The sequence below is a fragment of the Passer domesticus genome, chromosome 13, assembly GCF_036417665.1.
Source record: "Passer domesticus isolate bPasDom1 chromosome 13, bPasDom1.hap1, whole genome shotgun sequence".
In the NCBI taxonomy this organism is placed as follows: domain Eukaryota; kingdom Metazoa; phylum Chordata; class Aves; order Passeriformes; family Passeridae; genus Passer; species Passer domesticus.
In genome coordinates, this window is record NC_087486.1 from 17,609,393 (window position 1) to 17,617,601 (window position 8,209).

Consider the following 8,209-nt stretch of genomic DNA (forward strand, 5'->3'; position numbering starts at 1 on the left):
AGAGCGAGCGCCAACTGACCACTGGCAGCAGGCAGAGTGTCTGCTCTGCTGGTTTCCAGGTGCTGGACATTCCACCTGGAACACTCTGGGAGCTGTGATGTCACAGAAGTTTCAGGGCCGCGCCACACTGGGAGATGGGCATGGAAGGATGATCAAATCCTTGAATGGTTTGGCTTGGAAGGGACCCTAAAGATCATCTGGTTCCAAGCTGAGCAAGCTGCCAGCACAGCAGGTTGCTGCGGCCCCTGTCCAAGGTGGCCTTGGATGCTCCTTGGCATGGGGTATGCACAGCCTCTCTGCACTGGTCCCAGTGTCAGGGACAAGCACCCTGACAGGAAAGAACTTCTTCCCGTCATCAAATGGATTCCAGCTCTTGCAGTTTCATCTCATTCCCCCTTGTTCTGTCACTTCAGTTCCTGGCGGAGAGTCCTCTCCCACTTCCCTGTGGGTCAGGCTGTTCCTGCAGGGTCACACATGTGGCTGAAGCTGCAGGCAGGAGAGAGAGAAGCCAAGGTCCCAGAGAGAGGAAATGGGGAAAGTCACACGAGAGATGAGCAAAGAAGGAAAATGTAAAGACATGCAAGGCATTGGCTTGGGTGGGCTGCGGGATTCATGACTTCTTTTAGAGGCCAGCTTCTCTGGTGCACTCAATGACTGTGTGATTGCGGCGTGTCCACAGTGAGCCCGTGTGAGCGAGCTGCACTGCCAGAGGCCGGAGCACACTTGCTTCAAGTGCTGATGAACGAGGCCAGAGACGCGTCTTTGTGTGGAACTCCAAACGCTGTGCATTGCCATGAAGAGGGTCCAGGGCCAGAGAGAAAATGACGCTGGGGACTGAGGGTTTTATAAGGGGGAGAGAAGGGGCGAAGCCAAGGCCTGCAGGCGACAAGAGAGGGAAGAACATTCTCTGGAGAGTAGATATAAGGAAAAAATGGCAGTTGAAGTGGGTGATGGCAACAAAAGCTGCAGATTGCAAGAGGCTGCAAGTGGCCATGGGTGAGAGCCCTGCATTCAGAGGGGTTTCTCTCTTTCACCTTGGTCCCCTTTGCCCTAAGGTATTACAGTTTCAATGAGAGGCCCCTGGGCCTCCACAAGTGCCCCCTTTTTGTTTTCAAGAATGAAAGCTTCTGCCATGGACTTTTGCAAGCGTTGAGCAAAACTGGATAAAATAAGCAACACAATGAATACAATGTCTCTGCTGCTGTAGAGACACAAGCATATCCTCTCCCCCAAGTAATGAATGGGAAAGGGCCCATAATTTTTTTAGATTCAGGGTCTTTGATCAACACAGGTGGCTTTTCTTTTCACTGGGCTGCAGTGAAATTAAATGCCAATCGCCTGATGACTGGGGGAGTTGGCTCCATAAATGAGGTGTTGAAAAAGTTGAGCACATCAAGGGCCTTGGCCAGTGTCTCAATGGGAGATAATATGCGGACTCCCTGTCTCTGTTGATCAAGGATCCTTTGGATGGAAGAGTGGGCCCTCTGGACTATGGAGTGTCCTGTGGCAGAGTGTGGTATGGCTGTGACATGTTTTATAGCCCACTGGTCAGAAAATGGTTGGAATCAGTGGGAGGTATAAGCAGGACCATGATCAGTTTTGATTTCCTGTGGAACAGGGAAGGTGGAAAAAGCTAAAAAGGAACGTTTTATAGCACCTTTTGATTACTCACCAGCATGGGCAAAGGCGAAAACCGCAGCGTTGTCGGCGTCGATTCAGACGGGGATGTATTTTAGTCTCCCAACGGGGGTTGGTGTGTGATGTGTGATTGCCCGATCTGGAGAGTCTTTAGTCCTCTTGGGTTGACTCCAGCTGTGACAGAAGCAAAGGCATGTTGCTGACAATTTGGGCAGGTGTTTGCCATGGATCTTGCCTGATCTTGGGTAATTTTAAAGATGCTGAGCGGTGCAGGAATGTTTGGATGGTAGAAGCGGTGGCGGATCCTAGCCTGGTCAAAAACATTCCATAGGGAGGTTTGGACAACCATTGCTGGGGCATCTGCTTTAGCATTGCCTACTATAAATGCAGGAAGGGTGGTATGAGACCTTGTGTACATGATATAGTGTGGGTGTTGTCTGTGGGACAAAAGAGAAATGAAAGGGGAAAGCAAATGCTCTAGTTGGGGTTAGAAATGTCTTTGAAAATGGAATTTTCGGCCCGCTGCACTAGGCCTTAGACATCTGCCGAATCAGTGATCAAATGAATAGGTTCTTTGAAAGTGGAGAAGGTCCAAAGGACTGCAGTCAATTCAGCAGTTTGGGTAGGATGAGGGTCCCCTGGCTTGGCTTTTGTCTCTTGAGCAATGCGGGCCCAGGGCAGTGCAGAGCAGGTTGGGAAGCAGAGCCCAGAGCCTTTGGAGGCTGCAAGCCTTAAACATCAGCCCCTGCAGCAGCCCAGATGCAGGTGCCACAGTTGCCAAGGCTGTCAAGGCCTTGAGAGTGGGAAGGTGGATTTTGCATCCCTGTGGCCGGATGGCGGCTCTGGAGCCAGGAGTGCCTGTGGCTGCAGCAGGAAGGGTGGCTGAAAGTTTCCTGCCTTGCTTTGGTGGCATGGCTGCAGGGATAACTGCAGTGAGAGCCCCCTCTGTGCTGGTGGCAGCTCAGCTCTTGGGGACGCCGCTGTGGCCCAGCCCAGGAGCAGCAGCAGTGCCCAGTGCCAGCAGTGGTGTCAGTGGGACCCCCTGTGCACAGGGACCCCCAGCCGTGGGGTGGCCGTGGCAGCAGCCCCAGGGAGCTCCAGCCCCGGGATCCCGGAACAAGTGGAAATCCCAACTGTGCAAACTCTGCCTGTGCCTCTTGGGTTTTCTTTGGTTGAGAGGATTTCGAGGTATGTTAGAAGTCTCTTTTTCTAACTTAGCTGTCGAAGGAAGAGTTGAGAAGTATGTGGTTCACGCTCTTACGGTTGATTTTTATGTTTTCTCTAAAACATTTTTTGTCTGGCCTGCTGAGGTTTGTTCAGCAGGGCTGCTTAAGGCACTCTTTTTGCCTCTCGGGTTGGTGTTATCTTTTATATTAAAAAGTGCGTATACTATGTTTAGAATAATGTTTTAATACCTATTACTTAAGTTAGATAGTGACTTTCTACTTGAAACCAATTTGTGGATGCTAACATCATCTTTCATGTGGATGCTAGGGAGAAGAAAGAGGAAGGACAGGGTACGCCCAAATTTTCTATCTTAGAACCTTTGACTTCTATGTAGAGAATTCCAGACTCTTTCGCACAAGGTTTAAAACCTCTTTGTACAGTGCTCTAAATGTTTTCCGTTAACTTTGTGATTACTATTACTAGACTATCTAAATTTTTGTGACTTTTAATTCTTGACATAAAGGTGGTAACTTGCTTTATGAGTTAAATTCAAAGGCACAGGGGTCTTTGGCTACATGCCAGGGTCTCCGAACCACCTGCCAGGGATTTAAAGCCCCCTGGCTGGGGCTGGAATCATTTAGGATGGTCAGGGGGACGTCCGGGTTTCTGACAGTGCCCAAAGGAATGAGAAAGAGAAGTGAAGTTTTATAAAGAAGTAGTATTTATTTGGCGAAGATCGGCAAACACGAGGATTTACAGAACACCTTTCATTACAACAATCCTTAGAACAACAACAACAACAATCCACAGCACATATTTACATGGGATCCTATGGACTAACAATCTTCAAAACATATTGGCAGTGAACTACTAACCTAAGAACATATTTACAAAAATATTCTAACTTTTGAAACGTATATACACAGGCGTAATATGTACGGCCGTCATCTCCAGCAGTCCTGGAAGGAAGAAAGAAGCAAAGCTGGAGTCAGCTGCCAGCACTGGGCCCAGCTGGGCCCCAGGAGCTGGGACAGGGCTGGCAGGGCTGCTGTGGCCCCAGGCAAGTACAGGGCAGGCCAGGGCTGGTGCTTGTGCCAGCACAATCCAGGCCTCCTGCGGGCACCATGTCCCTGAGCGGGGCCATCCAGCCCAGCCCCAGCCTGGCGTCAGGGCAGCCACTGTGTCTGTGGGCAGGACATGGGGAGCATCTGCCTGTCTTACTTGTGGGGCTCCATCTTCATCCAAGGACCATGGGCTCCTCCTCATCCTTCTCGTCCACTTCCATCTCCTCGATGTCATCCTCCACATCTACTTCCATGTCCTCAACCTGCTCTTTCACATCCACCTCCATCTTTTCATCCTCATTCTGCCCCATGTCCACTTCCATCTCCTCCACATTGTCTCTGATAGTCTGCAAGAGACAGCACAATCTCACAGTGGGGTTCCTGTCCCACACCATCCATTGCCACGTGGCTGCAGCCTGCTCAAGCAGGCTACCCCCTCCCTGGAATGGCACAGTACCTCCACTGGAGCAGCAGTGCTCATCCTGCTGGGGTTGGTGCTCCAGAGCAGGCGTCAGGAAAATCCCAGGCAGCAGCAGCAACAGCTGAGTGCTGACGGGCAGAGCGCAGAGCGAGCGACAACTGAGCGCTGGCAGCAGGCAGAGTGTCTGCTCTGCTGGTTTCCAGGTGCTGGACGTTCCACCTGGAACACTCTGGGAGCTGTGATGTCACAGAAGTTTCAGGGCCGCGCCACACTGGGAGATGGGCATGGAAGAATGATCAAATCCTTGAATGGTTTGGCTTGGAAGGGACCCTAAAGATCATCTGGTTCCAAGCTGAGCAAGCTGCCAGCACAGCAGGTTGCTGCGGCCCCAGTCCAGCCTGGCCTTGGATGTTCCTTGGCATGGGGTATGCACAGCCTCTCTGCACTGGTCCCTGTGTCAGGGACAAGCACCCTGAGAGGAAAGAACTTCTTCCCATCATGGAATGGATTCCAGCTCTTGCAGTTTGATCCCATTCCTCCTTGTTCTGTCACTTCAGTTCCTGACAAAGAGTCCTCTCCCACTTCCCTGTAGGTCAGGCTGTTCCTGCAGGGTCACACATGTGGCTGAAGCTGCAGGCAGGAGAGAGAGAAGCCAAGCTGCCAGCCAGGGTCACACATGTGGCTGAAGCTGCAGGCAGGAGAGAGAGAAGCCAAGCTGCCAGCCAGAGCAAATGGGGAAAGTGACATGAAAAATGAGAGAAGAAGGAAAAAGTAGAGACATGCAAGGCATTGGGTTGGGTGGGCTGTGGCATTCATGCCTTTCATTAGAGGCCAGGTTCTCTGCTGCACTCAATGACTGTGTGATTGCGGCGTGTCCACAGTGAGCCCGTGTGAGCGAGCTGCACTCCCAGAGCCCAGAGCACACTTGCTTCATGTGCTGATGAACGAGGTCAGAGACGGGTCTTTGTGTGGAACTCCAAACGCTGTGCATTGCGATGAAGAGGGTCCAGGGCCAGAGAGAAAATGAGGCTGGGGACTGAGGGTTTCATTCGCTGGGGAGAAGGGGTGAAGCACTGTAGTAAGCCAGGAGCAACAGGGGAGAAGAGAGGGGAGAACGTTCTCTGGAGAGTACATATAAGGTAAACACAAAGTTGATGATACCAAGAAAACCTGTTGCATCATCATGAGCCTGCAAATGTCCGAGGGCAAGATCATTGCATTCAGAGGGGAGTGTCTCACTTTGGTCATCTTTGCCCTGAGATATTAGAGTTCCAATGGCAGGCCCCTGGACCTCCACCAGACTGCCTCTTCCTGAGACTTCATTGCTGTGTTAGGAGCTCAGCAGTGCTGAAAGCAGAGCCCTGTCCTTTGGGATGGCAGTGGAAGTGGCCTGAGTGCACATTCAGAGCCACCTTCCAGGCTTCTCATGCTCCGACACCGCAAGGAAATTGGCAACGTGGCTTCTTTGAATGACATGTAGTCCTGTTTAATATTTGCAGCAAGTGGTGTGAAAGTGCTTTCTGAGGCTGCTCCTTGGGATCAGCTGTGAGGGGCTGAGGGCTGGCGTGAGCCCAGTGCTGTGTCCCACTGGGAGCAGCCCCACAGCCTCACGTGCACAGCAGGCAGTGCCAGAGGCCCTGGAGATCACAGCTGCCCTGCAGCCACCTTTGCAAAGGTGCTTTAAACATCAGCGGGTGCTGACTTTCCCCATGGAACCCTTGGTTCACTTGCTCTGGGGAATTTCTTTAGTCACGTATGTGGGATTTCCCACTGCCACCAGTGATGGGGATGCTCAGGGTGTGTGGGGCTTTGGGGGCAGCTGCCCGGGCAGGGGCTGAGCTGGGGGCCCTGTTGGGCCCATGGTCCCCAGCAGCAGCACCCACAGGGCCCAAAGCCTCCCACCCCCTGCCCAGCAGAGCCTGCCCTGTCTGTCCTGCTGTCACCCGAGTGGGGGACAGGAGCCAGTGGCCGCTGCCAGCAGTAGGAATGAGGGCAGGGTGAGGATCCCCTGGCTTGGCTTTTGTCTCTTGAGCAATGCGGGCCCAGGGCAGTGCAGAGCAGGCCCGGAAGCAGAGCCCGGAGCCTTTGGAGGCTGCAAGCCTTAAACATCAGCCCCTGCAGCAGCCCAGATGCAGGTGCCACAGTTGCCAAGGCTGTCGTGGCCTTGAGAGCGGGAAGGTGGATTTTGCATCCCTGTGGCCGGATGGCGGCTCTGGAGCCAGGAGTGCCTGTGGCTGCAGCAGGAAGGGTGGCTGAAAGTTTCCTGCCTTGCTTTGGTGGCATGGCTGCAGGGGCCAGTGCAGTGAGAGCCCCCTCTGTGCTGGTGGCAGCTCAGCTCTTGGGGACGCCGCTGTGGCCCAGCCCAGGAGCAGCAGCAGTGCCCAGCGGCAGCAGTGGTGTCAGTGGGACCCCCTGTGCACAGGGACCCCCAGCCGCGGGGTGGCCGTGGCAGCAGCCCCAGGGAGCTCCAGCCCCGGGATCCCGGAACAAGTGGAAATCCCAACTGTGCAAACGCTGCCTGTGCCCAAAGGAATGACAAAGAGAAGTGAGGTTTAAAAAGAAGCCGTATTTATTTGCCAAAGATTGCCAAACTCTAGGATTTACAGAACACCTTTCATTAAAACAATCCTTAGAACAACAACAACAACAATAACAATCTACAGGATTTATTTACATGGGATCCTAGGGACTAACAATCTTCAAAACATATTTACAGAGAACTACTAACCTAAGAACATATTCACAAAAATCTTCTAACTATTCAAACATATATACACAGGCGTAATATCTACGGCCGTCATCTCCATCAGTCCTGGAAGAAAGGAAGAAGCAAAGCTGGTCTCTGCTGACAGCACTGGGCCCAGCTGGGCTGGGAGCTGGGCCCCAGGAGCAGAGACAGGGATGGCAGGGCTGCTGTGGCCCCAGGCAAGTGCAGGGCAGGCCAGGGCTGGTGCTTGTGGCAGCACAATCCAGGCCCCCTGCGGGCACCGTGTCCCTGAGCGGGGCCATCCAGCCCAGCCTCAGCCTGGCGTCAGGGAAGCCACTGTGTCTGTGGGCAGGGCATGGGGAGGATCTGCCTTTCTTACTTGTGGGACTCCATCTTCATCCAAGGACCATGGGCTCCTCCTCATCTTTCTCATCCACTTCCATCGCCTCGATATTTTCCTCCTCATCAATTTCCATCTCCTCAATGTTATCCTCCATGTCGACTTCCATCTCCTCAACTTGCTCATCTGTGTCCACCGCATCCCTTCTTCCTCACCTAGCACCATGTCCACTTGCATCTCCTCCACAATGTCTCTGGCAGTCTGCAAGAGACAGCAAAATCTCACAGTGGGCTTCCTGTCCCACACCATCCATTGCCACGTGGCTGCAGCCTGCTCAAGCAGGCTGCTTTCTCCCTGGAATGGCACTGTACCTCCACTGGCACAGCAGTGCTCATCCTGCTGGGGTTGGCGGTCGGGTCCAGGCGTCAGGAAAAGCCCAGGCAGCAGCAGCAACAGCTCAGTAGTGACGGGCAGAGCGCAGAGCGGGCGAGAACTGAGCGCTGGCAGCAGGCAGAGTGTCTGCTCTGCTGGTTTCCAGGTGCTGGACGTTCCACCTGGAACACTGTGGGAGCTGTGATGTCACAGAAGTTTCAGGGCCGCTCCACACTGGGAGGTGGGCATGGTGGAATGATGAAATCCTTGAATGGTTTGGCTTGGAAGGGACCCTAAAGATCATCTGGTTCCAAGCTGAGCAAGCTGCCAGCACAGCAGGTTGTCTCGGCCCCTGTCCAAGCTGGCTTGGATGTTCGTGGCCATGGGGTATGCACAGCCTCTCTGCACTGGTCCCAGTGTCAGGGACAAGCACCCTGACAGGAAAGAACTTCTTCCCATCATCAAATGGATTCCAGCTCTTGCAGTTTCATCCCATCCCC

At 53.2% G+C, this 8,209-nt stretch overlaps 1 long non-coding RNA gene across 1 annotated transcript; it reads right to left on the reverse strand.

The window, feature by feature from the left end:
• Positions 1 to 2,980: 2,980 nt before the first annotated feature.
• LOC135280324 (uncharacterized) lies at positions 2,981 to 4,464 on the reverse strand. Its single transcript, XR_010347326.1, has 3 exons — positions 4,327 to 4,464; positions 4,027 to 4,216; positions 2,981 to 3,764 (listed from the first exon to the last, which is right to left on the reverse strand). It is a non-coding gene; the product is annotated as an uncharacterized LOC135280324 (long non-coding RNA).
• Between the last annotated feature and the right edge of the window lie 3,745 nt (positions 4,465 to 8,209).